Below are 20,286 nucleotides of genomic sequence, written 5' to 3'. Positions count from 1 at the left end.
AAACTTCACAAACCACTTTAGACATGTCCGCTCAGTCACTGCACCTTCTCCTTACACTGCACAAATCTTTTTTTTGTTTGTTTGTTTTTCAGTTGCATCTTTACCTTCCTTGAAATAATAAAGCATAATATTACAAAAATTTTGCATATATTTTTCCATCTTCAATATTAAAATGGCTACACAAATATTCACAAATTTTGGTAAGATTTTTTTAAATGCACGCTGATATGATAGCTGTCATGATACAATCTAACAGAATTATTTTGAATGAACTTAAAGACACCTAAGCACTCCTAGAGCTATCTTACAGAAAAAACCAAACGAACTTTTTTGGCCAACCTAATACATGCATTAACTCATTATTGCTCACAATAACTCTATGAGGTAGGCATTGCTACTATATTCATTTTACAGGGAGTAAACTAGGGCACAGTAAAGTTCAGTACACCTTTTAGTTGTACCTGGAAGTATTTCTCACTTCAAACTATGAACACTGTAGAAGAGAGATAAGACATATTCAAATACAAACAGCCTGTTGCACTGCCTCCCCACGTATTCACCCAAAGGCTGCTTTCTCCTGAATGTTCGAACCCTTCATTCCAGCAGGCATCCAAGTTACTTTAATGCCACCTGTTGACCAGCACAGGGAATTGAATCAGTCCATTTTCTATAATCTTATTCCTCCTTCTAGTGGAATCCTATCCTTTTTTTCCTAGTTTAAAAATGTCCACTTTATTTCATACAACACTTAACACATATCATTTGCATCTGAAGAGGAGACCGTTTATGAGATTTATCTATGGTAAAACACTTACTCTAAGAATTTTAACCTATTCATTGTGAAATTTCTAATACTTAGTTCCATACCCATGAATACTTTTCTTTGCTATAGAGAATCCAAGTGGAATGAAAAATGGAGATGTGTAAAAGGGTTCCTGAAGGAAAAAAAGGATGACACTATACACATTTAGTTTTCTGTTCCTTCTGCACCTCATGTTCATCTCCAGCTTTCTCTGATGTCCATAATGTGGTTTTCTCTAAGCTACTGCAGGATAAGGGTGCTGCCTTTGTATGAGTCTTTGTTCAGTGCATAAAGTTCTGTGATGGCTTCATCAAAAGAGGCTTTGGCCAGTGTGCAGGCAAGCTCTGGGTTGTTAAGGATCTCATAGTAAAGTATAGAAAAGTTAAGAGCCAGCCCAAAGTGGACTGGGTGTGTGGGTTGGATCTCTTTCATGTTCATAGCACGTGCTATTTGGGAAGCTCCTTGGGGATGATCTAGAGTTTGTTTTCAATCATCACCTCATGCAACAAAGGTACTAGAAATAACCTCCATTTTCAGATAAAACTTTCTGGATTCTTTGCATTGGTTATCCAACAATCTCAGGGTGGTGGCACAGAAAGATCTCAGTTTAGACTATTTTCTCCAGATAGTCCTTAACCAGATGTAAATTCTTGTCGGAGGAGTTGGTTTTCTGCTTGAAGCTCTGGGTGCCCTTCCAGGTGGACCTGTGGCCCCCGACGATGTTCCTTACGCCACTGACAGCAGGTTGCACTCTCACTGGACAGCTCTAGTGGGTCTTCATCTTGGTTTCAGCCAGAGCTGTGTTTTCCTCAGACATAAAAATATTTCAGCTGGGTGTCCAGAGGTCTCCACACAGAAAGAAGGCTGTGTCCATTGCCATTCACTACACAATCACAGCTGTAGCCAGACACTGGAAAAGAGCTAAGCTGTTGTTCATACCAGTTGCCAAAGGGGTAACCCTAATGGGCCTGAAATTCCAGCTTCACTCTTTGCCAGTACCAGTAACAATTATTTTGTTGAGCCATGCCAAAACCTGAAAAACTCTCCCATCTTGACATTCAGTGGGGGTTAACTATGAGACAGGTTACCTGCTAGACTTTTGTGGTCCTAGTTCCCCACTCCTCTTGTCACACTAGGGACACCAAGTGAGACAGAAAGGATGGCACAGCAGTCAGCTGCTCTGAGCTTGGTGCTTCACTGTTTTCCCACTACTGCCCTCCAAGGAGTTTCTAAGAAGAAAAAGTGAATTTCTCCATTACTGAAGGCTCTCTTTTTCTGTCCCATTATTTTTGGCAATGGCAGAGCCAAGGGGTACTTTGGGATTGCTGGCCCAATAATTTCATTAGTGTTCCCTCCTCAATTCTTTGATAGTGACCTTTGACATTCCCTCCATCTAATATAAAGCTCTTTGCAAAATCAGTGTTAAGATTTCTCTTCTAACTAGTTTGAAGCCTCTAATCCATCCTAAATAAAATTTCTGGACATGCTATTAACTCCTGGAGACCCTTAGCAGAAAAATGACTCAAAACAGGGTGTTTATTGCCATGGTTAAAGCCCATCCATCCTTTGAAGCCCTCATTTCTCTAAAGTGGATGGAATTAGAGGGGTCTCAGTCTCATCTCCATACTTTGCATGTGTCCAGGAGCCAGAGAACCCTGTGCCAGAGCTGGCTCCTCCGCTTGCTTACTTCAAGCCATGTTCTTTGTTGATGTTCTTCAGAGTGTGTTGTTGACGTTAGGGCCTTTCTTAGTTTTAGTATAGTTTCCTTCCCTAATGAGCTTCTTTCAGTTCCTCTTAGTGGGTACAGGAATGGGAAGGAAATTTTTTAAAAACTTTTTTACCTAAACTTTTCCTACCCTTTTCTTTTACAAATGAAGAAATTGAGGGCTGGAGAGGCAAATGATGTGGTCAGATTCATACCTCAGAGTAGAGAACTGAACCCAGGGCTCCTGTATCATTGACCAGTGCCTCATTTTTGCTGTTTTAAATATATGTGTGTGTGTGTGTGTGTGTGTGTGTGTGTGCATGTGTATGTATATATATAACAACAGTTTGAACAATACTTTTACATTTAAAAATATTTGATATTTAAAGTACCTTATACACTCAGCTAGTGGCTTCCCCTCAGAGGTAAATTTAAGTCAGGTTTTCTATGAGAAATGTATTTCTAAATACAAATGTTCAATTTCCTTATTGTCTTCATCAATTTGGGCCATTAAAATACCATAAACTGAATGGATTAACCAGCAGACATTTGTTTCTCACAGTTCTAGAAGCTGGGAAGTCTAAGATCAAGGTGCTTGGGAGACTCAGTGCCATCAGAGGGTTTGGCCCTCTGATTGGCAGATGGTTATTTTCTTACCATATCCTCATATGGAGGTTGGGGGAGGGAAGCTTTCTGGTCTCTTCTTATGATGGCACTAATCCCATCATTAGAACCCTACCTCATGACCTCATCTAAACCTGATTATCTCCTCAAAAACACATCTCCAAATATCATCATATTGAGGGGTAGGACTTCAGCATGTGAATTTTGGAGGGGCAGATTCAGTCCATAGCACTTACAAATCTTTGGAATAGCATGTGACACCTTGAAAAAATTTCAGGATAACAGTTGAATATTGTAAAATTCTCACATGGAAACAAATCAGTTTCAGGCCTCCCTCTGAATGGGACAGTTCATGCATAACAGGCGAGGGAATGTAACCAAAGGAGAACAGCCCACTCCATCACCAGCCATGGATCTTTTGTTTGTTTTTTTAGTCCACAGTTTCAGTTCAACGTTCAGATCCAGACTCTGAGTAACTCAAGTCACTCATCTCATTAGCATACTCTTCTAATCATGCTCTTCTTGTTTCTGTTTTGCTGTAGCACCTTCCTTCTAGCAGGAGTGGTATCAAAGTTACAAATAAATTAGTTAGGTCACTTGATAATATTAAATTTTATGACTGCTAATTAATAATAAGAAGGACAAAAGTTCACAAGTTGGGAGACATTTCTTCAATGTGATGCTTTGTAGATGGGAGAGGGAGCTCATCTTCAAACACTTTGGTGTTTCCATGGAAATAATAAGAAGAAGAACTACCAGAGCTACCATTTACTGAATACTTTATGCCAGCCACTTCCCTGAATTCTTTACAAACATATTATTTAATCTTCACAATAAGTCTCTGAGGTAGGCAAATTTTCTAGGTGAGGAAACAGAATCCGAGAGAGGTTAGTATGTTCCTGAGGTAACGTAGCTAGTGGGAAGAAGTCCTGGAATTTAAATCAGGTCAATTCAATGGCAAAGCTGGAACATTTAACCATCATCTGTCCTAGAATTTGGTGCTTTCTACTTCCTAAACCCCAGGTCTATATTCTTTTTATTCCTTACAAATTTGTTTCTTAATCTCCTGGAAAATTAGAAATTAGCTATTGGATCATTGCCTCTTCTTCCAGCTCAGAGTAATATAGACTTTGGTGTAAGTCAATCCTATGTTTTCAACCTTGTCCATTCATGATTTTCTTATTTCCCTTCTGAGTCTAGATCCTGTTGTCCAATCTCTATGTGAAGTACATTCTTCATTCCATCTCTCTAACTAAGTCACTCACTGAGAGGAAAGCTTAAAGACACACTGCCCCAGAAGAGTTTTCTGACTAACTGTTCCCTAAAATTCTCTGCCATTCAGCACTTATTCATCATGTGGGCCTCCCATTGGTCTTTCCCTTGTGTATTTAGTTATTATTATTCATCTAAACCATCAATACCTTGAAAATAATTACTATTGTATTACATATTGGATTTCTGGAGTAGTTTTGGCAAAAACATACATGATTACTACAAATAAAATGAAGTTTAAAACTTGCTAGAGTCTACACTTTTAAAAATTGATTGAAATTTGAAGAGAAAGTCAATGTAAATAACACACTTTTTAAAAAGATTAATTAGCCATCATATCAGCAGGTTAGACTATGTGACCTTTAAGTTTTTGTTTTTTGGGGGGTGGTACCTATTATTCCATCATTACTCTAGTACCAACTGAGTGGCTGAAAACAGTGGTATAGCACATCTGAGTAGGCTTCAGACTTGCTTGTAACCAATAGGATACTCCTGAGGCTAGGGCATTAAAGGTAATGCAGCTACTGTTTTCTTGGCTGGAAAGGAACTCTCCTCCTTATAGCCCTGAACTGCCATGTAAGATCTCTAGATATCCTGAGGCCATAATGCTTTGAGAACACCCAAAAGAAAGACCACATGGAGCTACCCTGAGACCCCATGAAGAGGGAGAGATGCCCATCCAGCCCCCAGCTGCATGAGTGCTCCTTATCCCTGCCTCCACCTGCTGTTATAGCTCAGTCATTGTATGACATCACTAGCATGAAGGTCTCTGGAACCTGACTCATACAACAGAAATCATAAGAATAATCAAATGACTGTTGTTGTTTTACTCCACTAAGTTGGAGGCAGTTGTTACAGAGCAATTGTAACTGGGACAGGTATACAAGTATTGTTAAAAGAAAAAAGCAAAGACTGAGAAGATCTGGGAAGGAAAGAGCTGAAAATGAGAAAATTTTGTGCTTTGGTAGTTTTTACAGAGCTAATTACAGCATGTGTCATATAGAAAATGAATTTCAGACTTCCAGTCAACATGGAGATGTAGGTAGACTCACTTCACCTTCTTGCTCAACCATAGAAAGAATTACAACCAGATCTCAAAAACAAATAACAACCAGAACCATCAGAAAATTGAGCTATGTGGAAGTCTGACAACCAAGGATTTAAAGAAACCACATTCATCCAGACAGGGCAGAGAGGTAGTGTAGCTTGGACAAGCGGCAGCAGTGGTGATGGCGGCAGAATGGACAGTCCCACATTCACATGTGGTGGATAAAAAAGGGGAGGGATACCCTGGGAATGAGGATCTCAGCCCCAGGCCAGACCACACAACCCTCAAATCCAGCACCAGGTAGATAAACCCCCGTTATCTCTGTCTATAAAAACCAGTGGGGTTGAGGTGGCAGAAGAAACTGCTGGATTTTCTCTGCTTAAAGGGCCTGCATGGTCTTAGAACTTACACAAACCACAGGGCAGCAATTGTAAGGGCAGAGGTCACATGCGGGAAGTGGGTGAAGTGATTGGAAATGGGGCGAGTGTCAGGCAAATTGCCAGAAGCCAAGCAGTGGCATTGTCTCCTATCCAAGCCTCCCATTACAAACAGAGTCACAAAGCGATGAAGCAGGTGGCCCCACCTTGGCAATTACCTAAGGTGCCACTGCACATAATTTACAGGTGCCTTTGCTACATAGGTCACACAACTAAGACAGGGAATAAAAGCAACTCTACCTAAAAACACAGAAACAAACACAGGGAGGCTGCCAAATTGAGGAGGCAAATGAAAGAAGTAAACGAAATAAAGATAGCCAACCTATCAGATATAAAGTTCAAAACACTGGTGATAATGATGCTCAGAGACCTTAGAGTCTGGCAAAAAAATTAAAGGAAGAAATGAAGATTACACAAAGTTAAATAAAGAAAAAATATACAGGGAACCAAAAATAAAGGGAAGGAAATTTGGAATCAAATCAATGACTTGGAACAAATGGAAGAAATAAACATTCAACCAGAACAGAAAGAAGAAACAAGAATGCAAAAAAATGAAGAAAGACTTAGGAACTTTTGAGACAACTTTAAATGTACCAACATCTGAATGGTAGGGGTGCCAGAAGGAGAAGAAGAAGAGCAAGAAATTGAAAACTTATTTGAAAAAATAATAAAAGAAAACTTCCCAAATTTGGTGAAGGAACTAGACATACGAGTCCAGGAAGCACAGAGAGTCCCAAATAAGATGGCCACAAAGAGGACCACACTAAAAGACATCATAATTAAAATGCCAAAGGTTAAAGATAAAGAGAGAATCTTAAAAGCGGCAAGAGAAAAGAAGAGCGTTACCTACAAAGGGGTACCTATAAGACTATCAGCTGATATCCCACAAGAAGCTTTACAGGCAAAGAAAGGGGCTGGCAAGAAGTATTCAAAGTGATTAAAAGCAAGGACCTACAACCAAGATTATTCTATCCAGCAAAGCTGTCATTTAGATGAAAGGGTAGATAAAGTGCTTCCCATAGAAGGTAAAGCTGAAGGAGTTCATTATCACCAAGCCTTTATTACATGGAATGTTAAAGGGACTTATTAAGAAAATGAAGAAGATCAAAACATTGAACATTAAAATGACAACAACTATCAACAACTGAATCTAAAAAGTAAAAACAAAAACAAAACAAACTAAGCAAACAATCAGAACAGGAACAGAACCATAGGTATTGGGATCATTTGGAGGGTTATCAACTGGGAGGAGGTAGGGGAGAAAGGGGAAAATGGTGCAGGAATTAAGAAGCATAATTGGTAGGAACAACATAGTCAGGGAGATGTTAAGAATAGTACAGGAACGGGAGAAGCCAAAGAACTTAGACACACGATCCATGGACATATCTAAAGGAAGGGATTGCTGGAGGGAAGTGGGGTTCTGGGCAAGAGGAGCAAAGGGGGAAAATTGGGACAACTGTAACAGCACAATCAATAAAATATACTAAAAGAAAAAAGAAAGAAAGAAATGGATTTCTGTGTGTGTGTCCCAAACTGAAGAGGGGTACCAATCTGCATGCTCTACTTTGGGAACTTCAGAAAAATAGGTTACCTAGGAATTTTAGTTTTATTAGAACTCAAAGGCCTAGAGGAAGAAAGTATGAAAAAGATTTGGCATTGATATTAAAGTTCATAGTATACCACTTTTAATACTTACTACAAGACAGTGATGAAACAAAAACTATAGCCACCCTGCCCATGGTTTCGTTTTTTTTTAAAGCTAGCCTGACCCTATTGTCCACCTACACTCAAAAGCAGCTTTGAACTGGTGTTTGCAATTGCACTGAAACCTCTGTCATCCACAATCCTATGCCTCATGCCTACACCAGGTTCATTCTTTAGAATTTATACCATAGTGAATAATATTCCAGTCTCCTGAAAGAGACTGCCTGGTTTTGAATTCTTGCTTCCTCGTCTACTAGGTATGTGTCCTTGAGAATCCAACAACTGGGAATTCTTTTTAAAAATAAAAAAAAGAGAGAATTATCCAGAGCCCACAGGCCCAGGAAAAAGAGGAATTTCAATGAGTGAGAGAGTAAAAGGATGTAATTATACAGGATGTTACAAGCTGTCATAAAATAAACTTCATTCTGAACCCACAAGTTAACCTAAAAAACAATGAAGGAAAGAAATCTCACTTCCTTTGAAATCAGGAAAAGAGTTCTCTACATGGACCAGAAGAAAATGAAGAAATTAGAGTCTGTGAATCTGATTACTTTTGTGTATATAATGTGTGCACCAAGATTTGCCCATATACAATAATAGCTTTGTGGTTAAATACCTGGATGAAATGTGATAGGTAGATGACCCAGTATGGATCAACAATAATTAAGAAATGAGAAGGCAAAACCCATTCTTTGAACAGATATGGCAAAACAAACAAACAAAAAACAACAACAACAACAACAACAAAAAACACTTGAGAAATCCTAGGCAGCTTTAGTTTAAAGGACACACTGGCCCAGTTTCATCAAAAGTACACGACCTCAATTCACCAGCAACTGGTTAGCCCCTGTCTTCACTCCGTGCTGCCCAAGCCTGGACTATGTATCCAGTAACCACAGGACCAAGCAGATCTCTCAAATTCACGAGATACCATTCAAGCACACAAGATAAGATAAATATTACTTGAAAATGCACCCCAAAGAGAACTTGCTTTTCTCACAAAATGATTTTACAGAGAGTTTTCTGCTTCCCTGAGAACCCACAGAAATCACATTATTTTTTCTCCCACCGGCACTCATGCTTAGGCCCCCGGGACTCTGATAAGCAGAAAGTTTATACTACAGAAATGAAAACCCCCATCTCTTAATGTTATTTGGGAAGTAATAGAAATAAAGACCCATTGAATTAAAATACTTTTACCAGTATTAGAGGATCAGTTAATACAAATAAAATGAGTGATAGCAATGAGAATGGGTTTGAAAGGGAAAGCAGTTGCAGCCCTGACAAGTGCCTGTTACGGAGATGAAAACACTTACCTATTTGTTTAAATAAGAAACCAAGAGTATTGGATGTGCTGTTCATTTGTGCACAAAGGGGGGAAATGGACATTCTAAAATTTTTCTTCAGACTTAACAAAGAAACCCCACAAACATTTAATTACCTTTTAAAAAGTAGAGATGTCAGTGTTAATACAATTACTAGGGAAGGAAATTATTAAGATAACTAATTAGAATTGCAGACTGTTGGAGGTCGTAGAGAGCATCACTGTTGAGAAAGAATATATCCTTATAAAGAGTGGGAAGGTGAGCCCCAAATTCCCAGAATATGGAGAAAGAGGACAGTTCCCAGGAAGCTGGAGGATCATGTGTCAGAACATCGAGGCAGCTAGAATGTACACCTGGACTTTGGTCAGAACTGTAACAGGATATGCTAATCAACTTGGCCCTGGCCAGGGCTCCCACAGGACATGTTGATGGCTTAGTCCAGACTGACAGGATATGTTAACTAACCTGGTGGAGCAGATGAAATGAAAATGACCTACTGAAAATGCTAATAGGACAAACTCACCCTCGCTGAAATGTGCAGGCACAGCTGCAGAAGTCAAGGCAGGCAACTCCTGCGGGCCCATGAGGAGGACCGGGAGTCCCTGTTCCCCATTACCCCATTCCCTTGAACCTTTGGGCCCTCGAGTTGGTCCGGGAGTGCCTCTCCCCCTACCCCCTTCCCCCTTTGTTCCCTCAATAAACCCATTGCCTGCTTCCATAATGGTCTCTGAGTGGTTTCTCAGAGCAAGGCTGTTCTGACATCCGGTGCAGCAGATATTCTCTGGGTACCTCTCCAACTCATTGGCAAATTCTTGCAAAATGACTCCAACCCAGGTGATTGCATTTATACAAAATCACCCTATCACATATGTAATACGTTTGTATCAAAACATCTCAGGCTTATTACCAGGGCTTATTTGTGATGGTTCGGTTTTTAGCACAGCATTGACAGCCCCACTCAAATAAATTAATGTTCCTATTTCAACTGATTTATTTGGAAAATACAAGTTCATATGATAATGTAATTCTAACCCCCGTGAACTCTCACTAAATAATTAAAAATGTGTTTTCAAGCTAATAAGCACTGGGAGGGAAGGGGGCTGGTGAGGAGGAGAGAAGGAGATAGGAAGAAGGAGGGGAGGGAAGGGGAGAGGAGGGAAGAAACACTTAAAATTATTGTCTTCAGATCTAACCATCATTCCAGAGTTCCTTTCCCAATTTCTCTCAAGAGACTTATATCTTCAAAATAAAATCGTAAAATATGCCTTTAACCTCTCTGAGGTAAACAAGCAGATAATTTTCCTGTGGTTCTTGAAAGGTAGCTCATGACTTTGAGGACACTAAGTATCAACTTATTATCCGTTCAAAGCATCTGCACTACCTACTAAACGAAAGAGTTGAATCCAGTAGACGAGTGCTGTCTCTTGCTTTTGCTTTCATCTACTCACATTTACTAGTTTATTCTGAGACTTTGCTACAAGAAGTAAAAAGTTAATTACTTTAAAGAAAAAAATCAATGAAAGCCATTGAAGGATTTAAACAGAAGAATAATATGTTCTGGTTTATATATTTAAAATAATGCTGTTTCTGTTGTGAAGAAAATAGAAGAAGGGGATGCATTAGGAGGCTATGGTGTAGTCACCCCAAGGAAAGATGATTGACAAGAATCAATAGAATTTGGTGATGGATTAGCTATAGAATGTAAGAAAAGTAGAATGATCAAAGATGAGTTCCAGGTTTCTGAGATGAGCAGCTGGGAGGAAAGGCTGAAAGAGAAGTGGAACTGGAGAAGAGGTAAAGATCAAAAGTTCATTCATTCATCCATGAATGAAAACATCAGGAAAGAGCAGTTGGATAATGCCCTCTAGAAGCCCAAAGAGAAGTGTGTGCTGAAGAGGGAAAAAATAAGTGTACAATTCAAGTTGTGATTGTGCTTCTGCCTTTGTTACTGTTTAATCAGATGGGCCTTTATTTCCTTTTGCATCTTCAAAAATTATTGTTCAGCCACAGAAATGATCAGCCTTATTTGTAAGGTTGCTGTGAAATGTCTGCCATCTGGTGGACAGTCATGGGAGCTCTATAAATTTACCTCACCCCATGCAATAGAAACATTACTGCCAAGGTGAATAACACAAATCTTTTTCATATCTTTTTCTCCCTAGCAAACATTTACATCTTTATCTATATTCCTCATTAGGGGAAATTGATTGCCACATCAAAACGTACAGCATTGAAAAGGTTTATAAAAGAAATCTTTAGTTTTATAAAGTTATAAAATTAAATATAAGTCTAATTTCAAAAACTGAATTTTCTGGGAACTACATCAGAGAGGATATAGTCTTTGGGCTCTTTAACAGAAAATTCCCCTGCCCTTCGTCCACCCCAGGTAACAGCTAGCCTGTGCTGGGACTGACTTACACAGGCTCACGAAAGCACATCTCTTCCCAAATCTAAGTTCAATGATTTCAGGTTGATAGCTTGAGATTGTCCATGGCAGAAATATTTATACTAAAAAAAAAAAAAAAAAAAAAAATTAATACAGATTTTAAACCAGTTATTTTGTCCAGAAAATCAGTTTACCAGCACACCATGCATATATCTCTTTTCTCTCAACTCTACCATTAAAAGAAAGAAAAAGAAAAGAAAAAAAGACATTCCATGATATACCTGTTTAAAAAATTATTTTACTTAAATACACATTTTGAAATTCAGGAGACCATGAAATCTTTTAGGAAAAGCTATTTGAGTTTTATATTTTTCTTTCCTTTTAGTTGGAGGAGCCCAAGTGAATTTTAAGAACATTATTAAAACTATTATATAAAAGTAATATATCTCAAACTGTTGCAGTTTTAGTAGAACCATTACCAGTCCTGGCATTTGGATTTCTTGTATTAGTGATTGTCAGCTAATAGATTTGAAGACTGACTATACAGCTCCAAAATTAGGACCCAGGAATCTAAAAGCTTTATATATACTTCAGTGGAGAAATATGTGCTTTGAGGCTTCCTAGGCTGCTTTTAGAGGGGTGGACTGCAGAGATGTAAGTTCTTATTGTATTTGTCTGAAATAGTCCCTCTGATGTTTTTTGAGTGCGGTGTGATCAGCTTGCCTTTGCCTTTAGTTACACTGTCATAAAGAGGCCTAAAGGATAAATGTAAGGGAATTCATTTTTTTAAATCCAAATCTCTTGTTAACAGTGAAGGATAAGTCCTAGACATAAAGCTATTGACTTGAGAGCTTTATGTTCAATTCCCTACTGTGCCACATTTTATGGGTTCCATAAACCCTCAGATCAAAGGAAATGCAGCCCTCCGCTTTCTGAAACAGGAATGAATTGGTCTGTTTCACGTCAGCTGAGGTTCAATATGGCAGAGAAATTCTGTTTAGTGGGTGAAATCACAGGCTCCTTTGATTAGCCTTCAGAGGTAAGATGTGACAGTATTCCATCATTGGTACAAATGGATTGAGATGGGGTTTCAAACAGAAAGGGGATTTGAATTGAACCATGTTAGGAGGCAAAGGAGAGAGCATTATTAGATATTATGGGTGACAACTAGAAATGTTTTATACTAATGTAATACATTCACAGTCAGGTAGATTCAACTTCCACTTCTTAAGGACAGCTATTAGGTTGGTGCAAAAATAATGTCTGACTTTTTCAAAAGAAAGTTTTAGATAGTATTTATTAGATTTGTGCCTCTTCTTATAACTTTTTGATGTCACAGTGACTGATTTATACCTTATTTTTTCAGATTATCGAAGTATTGTTCATAATTGTCCACAATATTTGCACCCATGTTCGTTCCATCTAAAGACCACATTAAAAATGTTTACTCTATGAGTTTCATAAAGATGCCAACGCAAGTATAGCAGCAAAGTCTATTCAGAGCTCTTATAGGGATGATGCAGTGACCCAAAGAAGTTGCAGGAGGTGGTTTTCTCATTTCCAAAGTGGGGATTTCAGTTTGAAAAACAAGCCAAAAGAGGGTCGTCCAAAAAAACTTGACTCCGAAGTGTTGGAAGCTGTTGTCACAGAAAACCCCACCATTATGCCTAGGGAACTTGCAGAATAATTTAACGTAGCCCATACAACTGTGCTACACCAACTGAAAATGATCAGAGAGGTTTCAGTAGATGGAAAATGGGTCCCACACGAACTGTCTCCAGAGAATCTGCAACCGCATGTTCCTTATTGTGAATCATTGCTTTCATGACACCTTTGGGCACTATTTTTAGGTAAGCTTGTTACAGGTGCTGAGAAGTGGATCCTTTACCATAACGTTAAACGCTGCCAATCATGGATCAGTCGAGCAGGAAGAAGAGTTCAACAACCAAGGGGAAGACTTCATCCAAAAATCATGTTGAGTGTATGGTGGGATATGGAAGGAACGGTCTGTTATGAACTGTTAAGACAACAATCAAACAATTACTGCAAATCTTTACTGTGAACAACTTTGTCATTTGAAAGCAGCTTTGAACCAAAAACGACCCTCCTTAGTCAACAGAAAGGGTGTCATCTTCCATCACGATAATGCTCGTCCTCACACAGCTTGACTCACCAAAAACTTCTTGAAAGAGCTTGGTTGGGAAATATTGCTTCATCCTCCATATTCTCCTGACCTTGCTCCTTCTGATTATCACTTGTTTGGGGACTACAGAACTATTTTGATGGTCTTAGGTTGACATCAAGAGAAGAGGTTGAAAATGAGTAAGATTCATATTTTGCTTCAATACCTAAAGAATTTTACAAGCGTGGCATTTATAAGCTAGTTGACAGATGGAATGAGGTTCTAGAAAACAAAGGAGGTTATGTTAATGAATAAATATTTTCATAATCATGTGCTTTTTCATTTTTAAAACAGACCTCGTAATCAGACATTATTTTTGCACCAACCTTATATTTTTGTATCTCCTAAATCTAGCATAATACCTCAAAAAATATTTGTTCACTTTTTACAAAGCTATACAGATAAAAATGAATGCAATTATTTATTTAATGCTTGTTTTTCCCAGGAGATTACAAGTCCATAAAGTCAAGAATTGTATCTGTCTTATAAATACTATCTCTTCAGTGTCTGGCATATAGTAGGTAATCCATAAATATTTATTGAATTAATAAGTAGAATACAGATATTAGGTATGATATGCAGGTATTGATAGATATGAAACAATGCAGGTCCTTTTAAATGTGTTTTGCAGATAGTCTGGCTTACTTGGAATGCCATTCTGTTTTTTATTGGTAATTATATAAAGGAGATTAGGATGCCTTATTTAACCATCTCATAATATACAAGGTTTTGATTTTGTAGGAGTCTGAATTTAATATAATAAGGACATTTTTCTAGTTTCTAGGATTCTTGCAGACACTAATTGAGGGAGGAACAATTCACCTATACTGCTTAGGGCATTATTCTTCCTACTCTTCTTTAGAGAAGATGAGGTCTATGATTCTCCCAAGTTACTCAGTCATTGATTTCCTCCCCTTTCCTTTTCTCAGAATAAAGGTGCCTGAAATAAAGACACAAGAACATGTCTAGGCAAGGTTATGTGGCTTAACTTGTAGGTAGTTTCTTTCCTTCTTAATAACCAAATATTTGTTAACTAGGTTATGGTCAAAATTTATAGTTTCCCTGGTCAACATCCATTATCATCTGAACTTTGAGGATCAAGTTAACCTTATCTTCTTCCAGTTCCCTTCATGCTGTTAGCAGACTGGTCTCCTTTGTGTGACATATTCACATCATGCTTTTGCTCTTCTTCCTGTCTGATAAACCTTTAAAAAATGTTTTTCACTTACATGAATGCTGTCAGTTATAAAACCTCCACCTCATGTCTGAGACTTTCCATGAGACTTTCTTGGAAAACTCTGTCAAATTAAACAACTGGCATGTTTTTGCAATACAAAATGTCACCCATTCATCCATGGGGATAAAGGGATTAACCGTAATATCCTCACCTACTGCATGAGGGAAATTCAGTGGTATTGCAGAAAAAATGTCATGGCACTTTTTAAAAAATATGCTTTATTGATTATGGTGTTACAGTTGTCCCAATTTCTTTTCCCTTGGTTCCCCTCCACCCAGTGACCCCCCTTCCTCCAGTTGCCCCCACCCCCTTAGTCCATGCCCATTGGTTGTGTATATAGTTTTCTCAACATCTTCCTGTCTACTCCATTCCCTTCTACTATGCTTCTTAATTCTTGTACCATCTCCCTCCCTTTCCCCTCTTCCCCCTCCCCACTGACCTCTCCCCATAATGTTTCCCATACCTATAATTCTTTTCCCACTCTCATTGTCTGCTTAGTTTGCCTTTGTTTCAGTTCCCTAGCTTCTGTTGTTGGTTGTTGTGATACAATTTTCATTTTAATGTTCATAGTTTTGATCCTCTTTCTTCTAAACAAGTCCCTTTAACATCTCATATAACAGTGGTTTGGATCTGATGAACTCCTTCAGTTTTACTTTGTCCTGGAAGCACTTTCTCTGCCCTTCTATTCTGAATGACAGCTTCACTGGATAGAGTAATCATGGTTGTAGGTTCTTGCTTTTAATTACTTTGAATATTTCTTGCCAGTCCCTTCTTGCCTGCAGAGTTTCTTTTGAGAAATCAGCTGACAATCTTATTGGGACCCCTTTGTATGTAATTCTCTTCTCTCTTGCTGCTTTTAAGATTCTCTCTTTATCCTTAATTTTTGACATTTTGGTTATAATGTGTCTTGGTGTGGTTCTCCCTGAGTCCAGTTTATTTGGAACTCTCTGTGCTTCCTGGATCTGTAAGTCTATTTCCTTCCCCAAGTTCGGGAAGTCTGCTTCATTATTTTTTCACATAATTTTTCAATTTCTAGTTCTTCTTCTTCACCTCTGGCAACCCTGTGATTCAGATGTTGGCCTGCTTATAGCTGTCCCATAGGTTTCTGAGCTTCTCCTCATTTTTCTCACTTTTTGTTTCCTCTTTCTGCACTGGTTGACTGTTTGCTCCTTCCCTATGTTCCGATTTGTTGATTTGATTCCTGGTTTTCTTTCCTTCACCACTAGCTTCATATGTATTTTTGTTCATTTCAGCAGGACTAGCCTTCATTTCTTCCCCATCTTAAGATGTGCTATTATGTCTGTAAGCATTTTTATAACCAAAGATCTGAACTGTGCCTCAGAAAGATTTTCTGTCTGCTGCTTCATTAGATTAGATATTTGCTCTCTGGTCAGCTGCATCACTGGAATCTCTATCATGATCTGTGCCATCCTGACAGTTTTGTGTTTACCTTTGCTTTCTGGGTGGGGCTGTCACACCTTCTACACTATAGGGGGTGAAACCCCATGCACTCATCACAACTGGGTGACCCTTCTCACCACACCATCACATTTTCTGTGGCAGTGGGATTCCAAGATGGATTCCTGCTGTTCACTCTCCACTGAGAGACTGGGAGCTTCCTCCTCTGTTCCCATGCCCTCTGGCCTTCACAGTCCAAGGCAATGGGGGCCTGCCTTCCCTGGCATGCGAATTGAAAGCTGACGGGTCTGGTCTGCAGCAGGGGGTGCTCCCCAGATTCTTCTCGCCTCCCCTTAAATACGAATGTCTGTGCCTACCGCCGTCCTGCTGCTGTCGCCACTGCTGCTGCTGGCAGCACAGCTTGACCTCTCCACCCTGGCTTCGTCTCTCCTACCCGTCTGGACGAGCACCACTTCTTTATAACTTCATACATTGGACTTCTGTTTATTTTCTGGAACTTCTGGTTATTTCTGGTTTTGTTGTAGTTGTATTCCTTCTTAGTTGTGGACGGAGATGGAGTGTGTCAGTCTAGGCCTCCATCTTGGCCGGAGGTCTCCTGTGTGTCCATGAGACTTTATTTATGTGGGACCCATGCTTAATTTGGACTTCAAACAGGAAGAGCTTTTCTATCAGAATTATTTTCTCTTATCATCACTGCTTAATGTTAATAGAAATACATGACCAATTTCCATAGGGGGAAGGAAGACCCAGATCATTCAGGTTAGAGTGACTGAGCTGCAGAATTATCCAGTCATTCTCAGCTTCCACTAGTAAAGATTCTCATGTACTGATACAATGAGAATAACAGTTCATTCTTTTGGATTTTCTTTTTACTATATGTAAGCAAAACCATTATGCTATACTCCTTAAACTTATATAGTGATGTATGCCAATTATATCTGAATAAAACTGAGGGATGGGGGGAGAGCCCCAACACAAGCTTTTCTTAAGATAGATCTAAGCATCTAAGCAGGCATTATTAAATCAATCTCTGAATACAATCATATAATAAATACCAACAGTTCACATTAAAAGGCATTCTGCCTTGGCTGTTCAGCTCAGTGGATTGAGCACTGGCCTGAGAACTGAAAGGTTACTGGTTCAATTTTCAGTCAGGACATATGCCTGGGTTGTAGGCCAAGTCCCTAATAGATGAGCTTGTAAGAGGTAAATGATGGATGTCTCTCTCCCTCTCTTTCTCCTTCCCTTTCCTTTTCTTTAAAAATAAGTAAATAAACTTTTTAAAAATTAAGACAGTATTTCCTTTTCATTCTGTGAATAAAAAAGAAAAAAAGGCAAATAAATACTTTAGCCATATAAAGTAGAATTAACAAAAGACTTTGAAACTAGCCTCACAGAACCTGATTTCAAATGCCATTCCATCACTTCCTTTTTGACCTTGGGGAAAGTTGCTTAACCTATTTGCACCTCAATTTTTCTTATAAAAATCCAGATAATAATATCTAAGGGCTGTTGTAAGGATTAATTGATGTAAAATTTAACATAAATAATACAGACAAATCATTCAGAAAATGTATATCAATTTATAAGAGTTGTATTTGTGAAACATGGATCACAGAAAAGCTACAGATCCCTGCTAGATTTGTCCAGAGAGAAACTTTTTAAAAATATATATTTTATTGATTATGTTGTTACAGTAGTCTCATTTTTTCCCCCTTTGTTCTCCTCTGCCCAGTATCCCCTTCCCTCCAGCAATCTCACCCCACTTAGTTAATGTCCATGGGTCGAGCATAGAAGTTCTTTGGCTTTACCCTTTCCTATATTATTCTTAACTTCCTCCTGCCTATTTTGTACCAACAAATTAGGCTTCTTAATCCTTGTACCATTTCCCCATTCTTCCCCTCCCCACTTCCAGCTGATAAGCCTCCAAATGATCCCCGTACCTATGATTCTGTTCCTATTATAGTTTGCTTAGTTGGATCTTATTTTTATTTTTTCGATACAGTTGTTGATAGTTGTGAGTTTGTTGTCATTTAGTGTTTATAGTTGTTGGTTTTGTTTTTTTAACAGATCAGTCATTTAATTGAGTTTTTTGAAAGAAGCTTAGAACTTCATCTTGTGAGGATAAAACCTGTTTGTGAGAGCAAACAAACAGCGGAGGTAGCCCAGCAGCTGAGGAACAGCTTTGATTTTTGGCAGAACTTGGGAGTCCATGGCTTTCTGATCAATCTTGCGCTGCTCTGTAATCTCATATTTCTCCTTCTCGGTGTTGAAAGTCTACCCCTCCTGGTGTCTGGGCTTGTGCAGCTTCTTCTTGAAGTAGGCATCAGTGAGGTGTTTTGGGATTTTCACACTGCTGATATCAATTTTGGTGGAGGTGGCGATGACAAACTTCTTGTGTGTTCTACGAAGAGGAACTCAATTAAGGCCCAGTCACAAGTAGCAAGCCACTGCTCAGCTGCTTCAGGAAAACCACCTTCTTGCCCCTGTGGTGCCCAGCGAGGATGATGAGAATGATCCCGGAGTGATGCTGGCCTGAAGTTTCCTCACGTGCTGACTGAAGGGTTTCTTGCCATGGCTCAACAGCTTCTGAGGCGCATCTTCAGTAGGATAATATCTAGGCATTTTGCGAAGTTTAACCATGCGGGTACCACCGTTTTTGTCACCGCCAACGGGTTTTTGCGACAGTAGCAAGAACCTCCTTATTCTTTTTCTTTTCAATCCTGAATTTAGCTGCTGAATACTTCCTCTTCTACATGGCCTTTTGGGAATACATGGCTGACTGGGAATACTTGACAATTTCTCAGACTAGGACAGGGTTTCGGCTGCAGTGGGGCTTCTCCTTCTTAGGTGTCTTGGCCTTGGGGTTACCTTTCTTAACATTGCCACCAGCATCAGCTTTCTTGTCTTCAGGTTTCTTCTCCTTAGTATCTGGCTTCTCAGTTTTTTCACCCGCCATCTTGCAAGATGGGAGAAAGAAGCAGTGTTTATAGTTTTGATTTTCTTTTTCTTAAAAAAGTCCCTTTTACATTTCATATAATAATGCTTTACCTTTTCTGCGAAGCATTTTAATTGCCCTTCCATTCTAAATGATAGCTTTGCTGGATAGAATAGTCTTGGTTGTAGGTACTTGCTTTTGCATCACATTAAATATTTCTTGCCAGTCCCTTCTTGCCTGTAAAGTTTCTTTTTGAGAAATCAGCTCATAGTCTTATAGACACCTCTTTGTAGGTAACTCTCTGCTTTTCTCTTGCTGCTTTTAAGATTTTCTCTTTATCTTTAACTTTTGGCATTTTAATTATGATGTGTCTTGGTGTGGTCCTCCTTGGCTCTAGCTTGTTTGGGACTCTGTGTGCTTCCTGGACTTCTATGTCTATTTCTTTCACCAAATTTGGGGAGTTTTTCTTCATTATTTTTTCACATAAGCTTTCAATTTCTTGCTCTTCCTCTTCTCCTTCTGGCACCACTATGATTTGGATGTTGGTATGTTTAAAATTGTCCCAGGGTTTCCTAAGCCTCTCCACATTTTTTTCAATTTTTGTTTCCTCATTCTGTACTGGTTGACTGTTTTTTCTTCCTTATGTTCCAAATCATTGATTTGAACTCTGGTTTCCTTCTCTTCACCATTGGTTTTGTGTGGATTTTCCTTTGTTTCATTTAGCAATGCCTTCACTTCTTCCCTTATGCGTTTGCCATATTTAAGCACATCTGTCAAGCCTGTGAGCATCTTTATCACCAGTGTTTTGAACTCTTCCTATGTTAGGTTGGCTATTTCCTTGTCTGTTAGGTTGGCTATCTCCTTGTCGCTTAGTTCTCCCACTGGAACCTTGATCCATTCCCCCTTTTGGGCCATACTTCCCTGTCTCCTCATCTTGACAGGCTCCTCTGTTTGTTTGGCTCCGTGTCTTAGGTAGAGCTATCACACCTGTCTGGATGAGTATTTCTTTATATCTTCATTTGTTGGACTTCCATGCAGCTCAGTTTTCTGGAACTTCTTACTTCCTCTAGTTCTGAGATAGTTGTATTCCTTCTTAGTTGTGGAGGGAGATACAACGTGTCTGTCTAAGCCTCCATTTTAGCCAGAAGAAACTTTACAAATATTTAAAATTCCAATGGCATTTTTCATTTTCCCCATTACATTTTAT

The 20,286-nt window shown here is 39.0% G+C and overlaps 2 pseudogenes; both read right to left on the bottom strand.

Annotated features, from left to right (window-relative positions):
* Nucleotides 1-957: 957 nt before the first annotated feature.
* LOC150012210 (14-3-3 protein theta pseudogene) lies at nucleotides 958-7,745 on the bottom strand (annotated as a pseudogene).
* Nucleotides 7,746-18,244: 10,499 nt separating this feature from the next.
* Nucleotides 18,245-19,100, bottom strand: LOC150012209 (large ribosomal subunit protein eL6 pseudogene; annotated as a pseudogene).
* Between the last annotated feature and the right edge of the window lie 1,186 nt (nucleotides 19,101-20,286).

The sequence above is a fragment of the Furipterus horrens genome, unplaced genomic scaffold, assembly GCF_987537825.1.
Source record: "Furipterus horrens unplaced genomic scaffold, mFurHor1.1.pri manual_scaffold_4, whole genome shotgun sequence".
In the NCBI taxonomy this organism is placed as follows: Eukaryota; Metazoa; Chordata; class Mammalia; order Chiroptera; family Furipteridae; genus Furipterus; species Furipterus horrens.
This window is presented reverse-complemented; position numbering and strand designations above follow the sequence as displayed.